Raw genomic sequence first — 10,396 nt, 5'->3', positions numbered from 1 at the left:
TCCAGAGTGGTCACAAGGGAAAAGAAAGAAGAGAGGCTCCTGTAACAAAACAGGACCAGACAGTACCTGCAGACTGACATAAGGAGGTAGGATATTTAATTTGGTTGGGACAGTGACGCTCACAGGAACATTAATGTGAGCTTTAGAAGCAGATTAACGTACAACTTTTTAAAAACTATTTATTAAACGTTGAATAACTAGAAATTACTCCTCTGCCTCACAGTTTCTGTTGCTGTATTTTAGTTCATACATTGCATCTTCAGCACAATGTTTTCTCCTTTCAATATTTCATATTTGTCATGTAAACATGTTGCTAATCCACTTCCCTTTTCTCAAAAATTAAAAGTAAAACTTGTCAGAGGGAGCGGTGAGCGAAGCAGATAATGTGCTTAGCTATCATGTGGTCATAACCAACATCATATCTGTCATAAAACACTCTGGCGAACCCACAATCTGGCATGGATGTTAACCCTGAAGCAGGTCCAAAATATGGGTTTTCCTTTTCTTCCTAAATTGATGTTTTCCAAACAACATATTTAAACATTTCCAAAGTGGTTCCAATCCATACCACTAGTGGGTGCTTTTAATTTGTTATAGTTTCACAGAGATATTTAATCAACTGTTTGACAAAAACTACTTTATAGATCCACTTCCCATAAAGCCCTGAATCACAAGCGCATCAAAGGTAACAATGGCATGCTTTGTGTTTATACTTTATCTCTTCTTCTTTGGTGTAGTTTATTGACAGGATTATATCCGAATACAGTTCGGCAAAGATTCAGGCATACGTTCTGTATTCAGGCTATAAATTGCTAAAGAAACTCACGAAACAAAATATTAGATTGTACAAAACAGTCTACTCACATCTATTATTTGTTTCACTCTTACTTGGAATAGTTCTGTTAGCACAAGCCCCCTGACTCCATTATTTCAGTCTTAGATTGAAACTATAATTTAGCAGTTTTTAAATATTCTTTCCTTTTGTCTCTTTTGATTTACTTCAATCATTATTTTGTTGAAATTTAACTCCTTTGACCCAACTCAGGAGAGTTTCTATCATTTGTTAAAAGTGGTAGATTAGAGAGATTAAAACCACCTTGTCTCCACTAGGGACATCAAAAGCATACAATCTGAGTCTCATTAATGTTGTTATATTTGTTGTTTTTTTTTGTCTATAGAGGCAAACAAATGATCAGACCTGTGGAGCAAATAAACAAGTGGTGACAGTGGTGAAAGGAGTGAATTACACTCTTCAGAATTTCCAATGTTTATGAGATAAGCTATGTTCTCTGTCATGTACTGTACCCATATGGTTCTAGGAAGAGGGGCGTAGGATGGAATTGCGTGCTAATATGTACAAAAGAAAGCGGGTGGGAATGTAAAGTCACAAGCTCACCATGAGACTTGGAATGTGAGTCACTCCCTTGTTCCGTTGATCCAAGCTGCTAGTCGAGAATAACCTCAGCAGAATGCTGTTCAGTCAAGACAAACCTGTTTGGACTCTCGCTGACCTTTAACTGCCTTGCATTTTATTTTATTATAAATCTTCTAGAAAGAAATGTTTACATCATGTTTGTGATAATGGAAGTGAAGATTTAGTCAGTCTGTACGGGTCAGAATGTACAGCTGATTCATTTGATTTATGGACAATTCTAAGAAACGGAATTTCTCTAATTTTCACGACTCAGCATGCCAAAGGTCAGGGGTTCCTGTTCAAGGGTTTTAACTGGGGGATTTAATTGTCCCAGTAATCCATTACACTGGTCTCCACACAGAGGAACAAGGCGTCCTTGAAATCAAGCTTGTAGTTACATAAAGATCTGAAGTCCAGAGGCCTCTTAGTCTTTTTCACACAACATAGATTAACTTGATACATGAGGATAACATGAGCAGGGTCAAAGGTAAGGATGCACAAATACAACAAAAAAAATATAGATTGAAACTGCTGAGTGATTAGAATTCAATTTTAAAATTAAAAATAGTATGTTAGCATTTTCAATATAAAAATTGAAAGAGTTATTTGTTTATCTAAAATAAAAATGAATCATTCTGAATTTTAAATCAAGGGATATGAAACAAGATGGATTCTTGTTGCACCTAGTTATTGCAAAGTCAGACTCTGCAGTGATGTCCCGTTTTTCCTCAAAACAAATTCATCTTAATTTTCCAAACCAGAAATTACTGAATTAATTGAAGTAATACTTCACAAGAGCAGCAAAGATATACAGTTCTCTGTCCATTTATCTTTATATCTCGACTCCCTAAAGAAACAGGAAGTCATTAATTTTGAGCAGGATTAATTTTGAGCAGTTCTTTCATATTATTAATTACTTAAAAGTTTGTATGACCTCTCATACTTCTTACAGTCATAAGAAAGTCTTTTCTTGCCACAGAATACATTTTTTCAAACTATCAGTTGGATGTTTCACATTGTTCAATCTGAGATTTGCACATTTCTGCTACTACAACCACATACATAACAAAATTATCTCTATTATCCAAGTGCCACAATAATAACAGACAAAATCTTCATTACTTTCTTCAAATTCAGAAGATTTTCATCCACTTACTTTGACTTTACACTATTTGGGAAAGCCCAGGTTACAACGTCATTGCTTCTGTTAAGTTCCACTGCAATAGAAGGTAATAGAATTGAAACTGTGTAAACTGAGGCCCTCTTAGAGCTAAATGTTAACCAAAACAATGGCAAAGCTCTTACATTTAGAAAGTGTTTCGCTTGCATTATTGAACATTTTTCAAAATCCAAGGGACTAAGAATATCTTAAGAAAATGACACTGCTATCAATCAAATACTTGCTGAGATGGTTGATTCAAGGGGCTGCAATGTAATCAAGACTAAAAGGTTTTTGGGGCAAAGCTAGCTACTAACTCCTCTAGTGTATAAAGTGTTGTGAAGTAATTGGTCTGTAAAATATCTCATATTGAAAAACAGTAAAACATTAGATTAGCAGAAAGGGAAGTTGATTTTCTGTTTTCCTTTTTTTTCTGTAATTCAATAGCTGTGGTACAAACCAGCCTTTGTATAAATGTGTTGCATAACAAGGTTATCCTTTTATATTTTGCTCTTCTAAACAAATTGCATGGCCAACAGTCAGAAATTAAGAACTTTTCATGATAATAAAGTGGAAATGCACCAGAAAATTGTTGACATTTAAAAGACTCTTCTCTTCGTAACATAAATGTCTTTGTAGAAAAAGATCAGTGGAGAAATTAACTGTAATTTAATAAAATATAAGCATGATGTATTTTTTTAAATATCAGAAATCCTGCTCAGTGAGGTTCTTCAACACAAAACCTTTTTAAAAAATCCCTTCTGTGATGCAAAAGATGGGAATCATATTGGATTACATGTCACAAGGTGAGATGAATCTCTTTCTGACTCATCTTGCCTTCACCTTCACCTTACACATCTTTACTATAATCCCCCTACGAGTGTTGCTGCTCTGTCAGGGAAAGAGTTTGGTGTCCCGACGGGTTCAAACATGCAAGTGGAATATTTCAAGCGGATTAATTGCCACAGCTTTAACCAGCAGGGAACCAACACAATCCCTCCTGACCTGAAAGCCACAACATAAGACCACAACAGATGACCGCTCTCAACTGGACTGCAGTCATCAGCCTTAATCCAGATTATTCCAGACTATGAACTGGTTCTACACTCATCATTCCTGTTGCTTCTAGTGTTTCTGTCTGGGCTATTTTAAGACCACACAGTCATACTATTCTGTGTGCTTGCTGCAGGAAGAATTGAGTTAGCATGCATACGTGAACAGTTCTTTCCGTCCTGCGTATCACATCTACTGGCCCTCCAGCTTCATGTTGCAGCACATAAATAAGGTTTGAAGGTAGTCAGAACTGTTGGCAACTCTCACATCATAAATCCTCTCACCCCCTCAAACACTTTGCAGCATCTTGCTTCTTGTTTGCCTGTCTGTTGGGTCTGTGTTTAGATCTTTGGGTCTCAAACAGTCTTGCAGTAACAACTCGGGCTGCCTTTAGAGAAGAAAACAAATTTTTAAATGACAGTGAATCAAGAACAAGAGCTGGTATTTACATCTGATGTTTTTCATTTACAACTCAATCCCAGACTTGGATATTTAATGCAAGTGGAGAACTAATGACTTTAAAAGTAAAAAAAAAAAAAAGAAGAAAAAAGTCAGCTTGGATAGTTTTTTCCAAGCTGGTTATTTTCTGATATTCTGCTGTGATCATCTGGCTGAAAAAATAAATTCTCCTCACCTAATACTACTTTTATTAAGATAATCCTCTTCATGATCAAACTTACAATGCCAAATAAACAGAAACAACCATGAACAACAGTAAAATACAACTCATAAAATATTGTTGTTGTTTTTTTTTAGCTTGTACACAACTTTTGTGTTTTAGTGTTGTTCATATGACAACATGGAAATGTAAAACACCTCTTCTGTACTCTGGTGGTCCAGATGGTTCAGCTGCTAATTTAGGAATGGGCTTCAGATTGGTCTTGCTGGTGTTTTGTGGATTTCTCCCTGTAAACATTCAGAGGCATGCGAGGTTAAAGCACTCTCTCTTTTTTCCCTATTTTACAAAAAACGCTCCCTATTCCATGACGTAGAAGTCAACACATTATTTCCCCTTTTCTCAATAAAAACAACATGATCGCAAACAGATAAAACTTTACCATGATTACTTGCTTTAAAATCAAAATGAGGAAAAAATATCACCATATTAAAATTACCATCCAAAGGATAAAGATCAGTGGAATATTTTTGGCTTTTCCTTCCAAATACTGTTCCTTTTATTTTGTTTTTTGTAGACTCTTGGAGAAGCAACATGAGTGTCGAAGCTGGCCTGAAGGTTTAGTGTGGATTCATAACACTTCCATGCTTCTCATGTGGATTTAGAGTTTAAACAGCTGCTGATGCCCTGACATAACCCCTGTGGGAGTTGGGGAGAAAGGAAACAAACAGTGTGCGGCACCACTGAGGAATTACGCAACACTATTTTCTGTTTACTCGTGGGAAGAAAAGATATCTTCGAGATCTTACAGTACTTTATCTCAGAAATCCGTGCGCCTGACCTTAATATAAGAAACTGAAGGACACTTTCTTATAAAACAGGAGCTAGTGAATTCAAGACAGAAGTATACACATATATCTAATATCCTAACTAACTAAATTAGGTACAAAAAGCAGTATTAAAGGGCCCCCTCTGAGGGTAAAGTGACACACTTCAGCAGATGTTCATTAACTATTCAGGGTCAAAGTTTAAAGGCCGGTAAGTGCCACCAGGGACCCAGAGTTAGAAATGTGTAATATAAAACAGGCCAATATGAAGTTGAGCCAACAGATATTGGTACAAGGCGTTCAGGTTATCATCTTCAATGTCCATCTCAGTGGCTGACTTATCTCAGGGATCCTTTCCCTGAGATAAGTCCCCAGGAGACTTATATAACACACTGCTGACGTCAGGGTTTGAACTTAAGCCACACTGTTTTTCCTTTAGTCACCTGTTAAACCTGCTTTTGTTCACACAGACCAGGACAATGTGTACATTTCTGTGTTCAAAACGTTTGTTTGAACTTTGAACAAACCAGTTTCAAACCATTGTTCCTGAACTGGACAATTGCGATTGACGTACATTAAGATTTGACTTCTTTAGAGAGATAAAAGGTCAAGTGTTCTGGTGAGTCCAGATTTACCCTCTTAGAGGAGTAAGAAGAGGGGCAGATGAAGAGATGCACCCATCATGACTAATGTCTACTTTAACAGCCTTTGGGGGAAGCACTATGACCTGTAGTTGCTGTAACTGGCTGGGTCCAGGTCCAGCAACATTATGAGGCCATGAAAACACTGAAGGACCAGGTTCTTCCATCAGTGGATGTTTTCCTTCCTGACCACACAGGAATATTCCAAGATGACAAGGCCAAGCTTCATGGGCTCTGACCAAAGAGAATCTTTGTGATGTTCTAGAGAAACCTTTGCACCATGGCCAGACTCTCCCATCATAAGAGCAATAGCTTGGAAAAAACAAAAATTCAACACGGGATGGAAATGAATCTTGAGACATTGCAGAAGCTTAATGGAATAATACCACAGGAAATGTGTGCTTTAATCAAAGTCAAAGGTGGACCAACGCAATACTGTGACCTTTTTCTTTTGGTCAGGCGCTGCATTTGTATCAACCTCAGCTTCCCTGACCAATTGCAGCTGGAACAGATTTCTGATCACCAATCACAACAAACAGGAACAGGAAGGTGTAGAAAAATAATGCGTTTCCTGTCTGAGAATGTCATGTAAACCAGTGTTTATTATTTGAACCTTTGATCACAAAAGTGATTTAATGATGCTTTTGTGCTCCTATTTGGATTATTTTAAGCTCCAATTTACTCTGTTTTTGTTGCTGCAGGTAAAGAGGCAGTTTTTGTGCTGCACACTAGATAAGCAATTTATTCTCAGTGCTTCCTTTCACAAAAGATGTCTCAAGTAACGCTTGGATTAGGATTCCTTGTAAAGTCACTAAAGTGCAGGCAGCTGGAGTAGGCAACCTGATAATACATTTGCATAACCCTTGAACTGTGAAATGCAAAGCACCACATTGTTATATCAGACCCCACAGTGTGCAGGTTTCCATGCAAACACACAGGAACAAGTTGTGTGCTCATCCCAGTGTAGAGACATATGTATGTCTGCATTCAGGTGTTATCATACCAGGATTAATCACACAGTTTTACATCAGGACTGATGTCTGTCTTTGTGTCAGGTTAACTTGATTTACTTGCAAAACTATTTAGATTCCTTAAAACATTTCCCAATCTGTCAAAATGTAACTAGGAATTTTCACATATTTCATGGTAATGTTTGTCTGGCACACCAGGCAAAATAGTGCATAATTGTGAAATTGAAAGAAATAAAATAGTTTTTCTTTACATGCATTTGTATTCACTCCTCTTCTGATTTTGCCTTAAGTCTTCTAACAGATTTTCCTCTAGGAATGCCCTTTGTGTGTCTCCATTTATAATTTAATCAACTCTGACCACAACATGACGCCTCTGCCGCCCTGTTTCACTGTGGAAATGATGTGTTCAGGGTGAAATGCAGTGCTAGTTTAATGCCACAAATATGCTTTTGAATTTAGACCAAAAAGTTTGGTTTTGGTCTAAATCCAACAATTAGTTGTAAAAGCAAAAGACTCTCCCACCTAGACTGTAGATCTCTGCAGCTCCTCCAGACTCTGTGTTGGTCTACTGTACAAAGTCCCGAACAAATACACTGAAGTTTTAAATTACAACGTGTGAAAAAGCTCAAGAGTAGTGAATACTTTTACAGGGCACTGGCTGTGATGTTTTCTGACATTTAATTACATGAAGAACTTTGAGAAAGACTTTATAGTTTAACTGTAAAAAATATATCAGACAGTGAAATTACACTTGTCTCAACAGCAACGCATCACTTTTACTGGAACACAATACAGACATGGAAATAAAATTCCCTTATTCCTGAAAAAAAAAGGCAAAATGAAGAAAGAAAGAATACAAATCAAACAGATAATATAGTTTCAGTATCTTTATTAGGAGACACCTATGTATGGTTGAGTGTCTGCAGCTCAGGAGCAAAACAAATAAATCTAAATCTGTTCCCCATCAGGCAGCAGATGAGCAGAGATTTTGCTGCTATTTTTAGATCTGATGAGAGGAAATTAATAATCCCCCCTGTCTCGTGCCACACAACTCTGGCCTCACACTATCGTATTTCATCAGGACGATTTTAGCGCGCTGCAATATGGATGACAGGAAGAGTGGAGGCAAAGTCAGCTGTTGAGAAAATTGTAAACAGTTTATTAATTAAAAGCATGAAAACAGCAGAACTGTTTCCAACTGTGGTTTTGAATGTGAACACATTTCTTGTACATGATACACAGCTACAGTTTGACTTCTTGCCAGAGGAAATTATGCACAAATAACCTTAATAAAATCTGTAGATTTTTTTAAGACTTAAACAGGAGTAAATCTCATTAAACTACTCCACATGCTACAGATATTTGGAGTAAAAGTGAAAGTCAGCACTGGTCACGCAGCTGGATTGGTCACAAATTATGACGTTTCCTCTCCCTTGTCACTCCACCCCACCCTTGATGTATAAAACAGGTGAGCCTATAGCAACTAAAAGAGGTCGGAAAATTTTGAACACAGTTTCCATGATGCTCTGTCAACCCACTTTGTTTAGCTCATAGGGTTTTCCAGCATTACAAAGCGCCGCATATTGCTCACCTGATGAACCGTGATGAGTGAAAAACAGTTTCTTGCTTTCACTTTGCAGCTGAACCACTCCTGCTGAATGCCTTCCTGAGTTTCACTATGAAACCATGAAGGAAGTTTGTTTCGAGTGCTTGAAGTCTGTAATCTGAGCTTTCTGCCAATGTAAAGCAGATCAGTCACCGTCGTCATAGCTGTGGGAAGCTTGGCCAAGAACATCAACTAAACTGCTTATTAATGAACTCTGGAACCAGAATGACGCATGCTTGGGAAGCTTGGTATTCACCGACTCTTCAGCAAATTACTGAAACTAAGCTCAAGGACTATTGTCTTAGGACTGTTCTAGAATGTTGGATTCTGAACAAAATTTAAATGCAATTTTTACATCATTTTAGCTCCAGACATTAAATTAAGCACCAATTCTAGTCCAGTGGGGTTTGTGCTTATCACCAGGAGTCAGATGAGAGACAAGGCTAGACATTTTGCCAGGAAACAGGAAAACACAGAGGGAAAACAACAATGTACCCGGTCACTCACACCAAAAGGCAACTTAGAATTGCCAGTGAACATGAATGTTTCTTAGAGAGCTGTATGAAGAGAGAACCTGCAGCAAACCAGTGGAGAACAAGGAAACTCCAAACTCCTAAAGAGCAGGTCCAATCAGTGCAAAGAAATAGTTGCAACTACACCACCAAAAACCAGTCAATGAAGAATTGGAATCAAACTATTTTGGATGTTTGTCTGAATCCCCCCTCCTCACACTACTTACTATTGTTTCTGTAAATGGCCCTGATGGCAACATATTCTGATAAATAGGTTAAATTTTAATCTTTGTTTGGATCACATCATCTACTCATATATGTGAAAACCTTGGATTATCCACAATTACAATATTTTACAATATTAGGAAGAAGCTGCTGGAGATTTTCAAAAGTTGAGGTTTTATCTTTGTCAACTTAACATCATCCAAATGCATCGGAGAGTTTGTATAAGAAAAAAGGTTTAACTTCATAAAAGTGCAGCTTAAAGCCTAGACTGTCATTCACTTCCTGTACCTACAGTACAGACCAAAAGTTTGGACGCACTGTCTCATTGAATTCAATGAGAAGGTGTGTCCAAACTTTTGGTCTGTACCTACATCCTCCTTGAAGAGTCGTTGGTGCCTATTTCTAGTGGTGAGGAGGTGAAAGGCAGAGTAAACCCTGGACAGGTCACCAACCCAACACATTGTAATAAACAATAAACAATCACACACAGGACAATTAAGAGTAGCCATTAACCCTTACCTGCATGGCTTTGGACTGTTTCAGGAAGCTGGAGTAAACTGAGAGAACCCATGAATGAAATGATAGAACATGCAAGCTCCAACTCAGGACCTGCTTGATTCAAGGAAACAGTGCTAAAAACTAAACAGCCATAAAACCCTTTACAGAATGTGAAATTTAATAAAGCTAATTCTGCAATAGTCATGGCCAAGTATGTTATCCTTGGATGACAACATACTTGATCATGCTACAAGTGTGCATGATCACCTGCACACTGGTACTTGAGAGTGGAGGGATGAAAAACGTGCAATATGAGTCACAAGAAGAACTTGATCTTTGCAGGATGTGCTGGCAGTGCTTTGATTTGTCTTCATCTTCACAGGTCAAACATCTCAAGAGCAATAACTAAACATACACACCCATATATAGACACTCCACAAAGATAATACCTTCAAAGAGATTAAAACTTTGCTTCTCTTACAGTGCTCACAATCAACCAGTATAAGATTCCCACAAGAAAAAGATAATGGTTTTATTGTATTTACACAATGAAACCTTGTGTAAAGATTTCTCTGTTTTACTCTGTGCTCAATTAGAGACAGGAAACCTATCATACCAGGTTTCCTGGTATGATAGGAAACCTCCTATCATACCAGCATCTTATCTAGCATCTCGATAAGAGGGGGAAAAACACACACCTGAGTCACTCCTTGTTGCACCACATGCCGAGCATGTACCTGGAAAAACAGGTATTTCCACAACTCTTCTTATCTTCCTCTTTCCCTTTCATCTTGGTTTAATTTCCATGAGTTCCCTGACCTCACATCATCAAGTGTCCCCCCTGCACACCCCAATTTCTTCTCACTCATTCCTT

Source organism: Xiphophorus couchianus, chromosome 20 (assembly GCF_001444195.1).
Source record: "Xiphophorus couchianus chromosome 20, X_couchianus-1.0, whole genome shotgun sequence".
Classification (NCBI taxonomy): Eukaryota; Metazoa; Chordata; class Actinopteri; order Cyprinodontiformes; family Poeciliidae; genus Xiphophorus; species Xiphophorus couchianus.
This window is presented reverse-complemented; position numbering follows the sequence as displayed.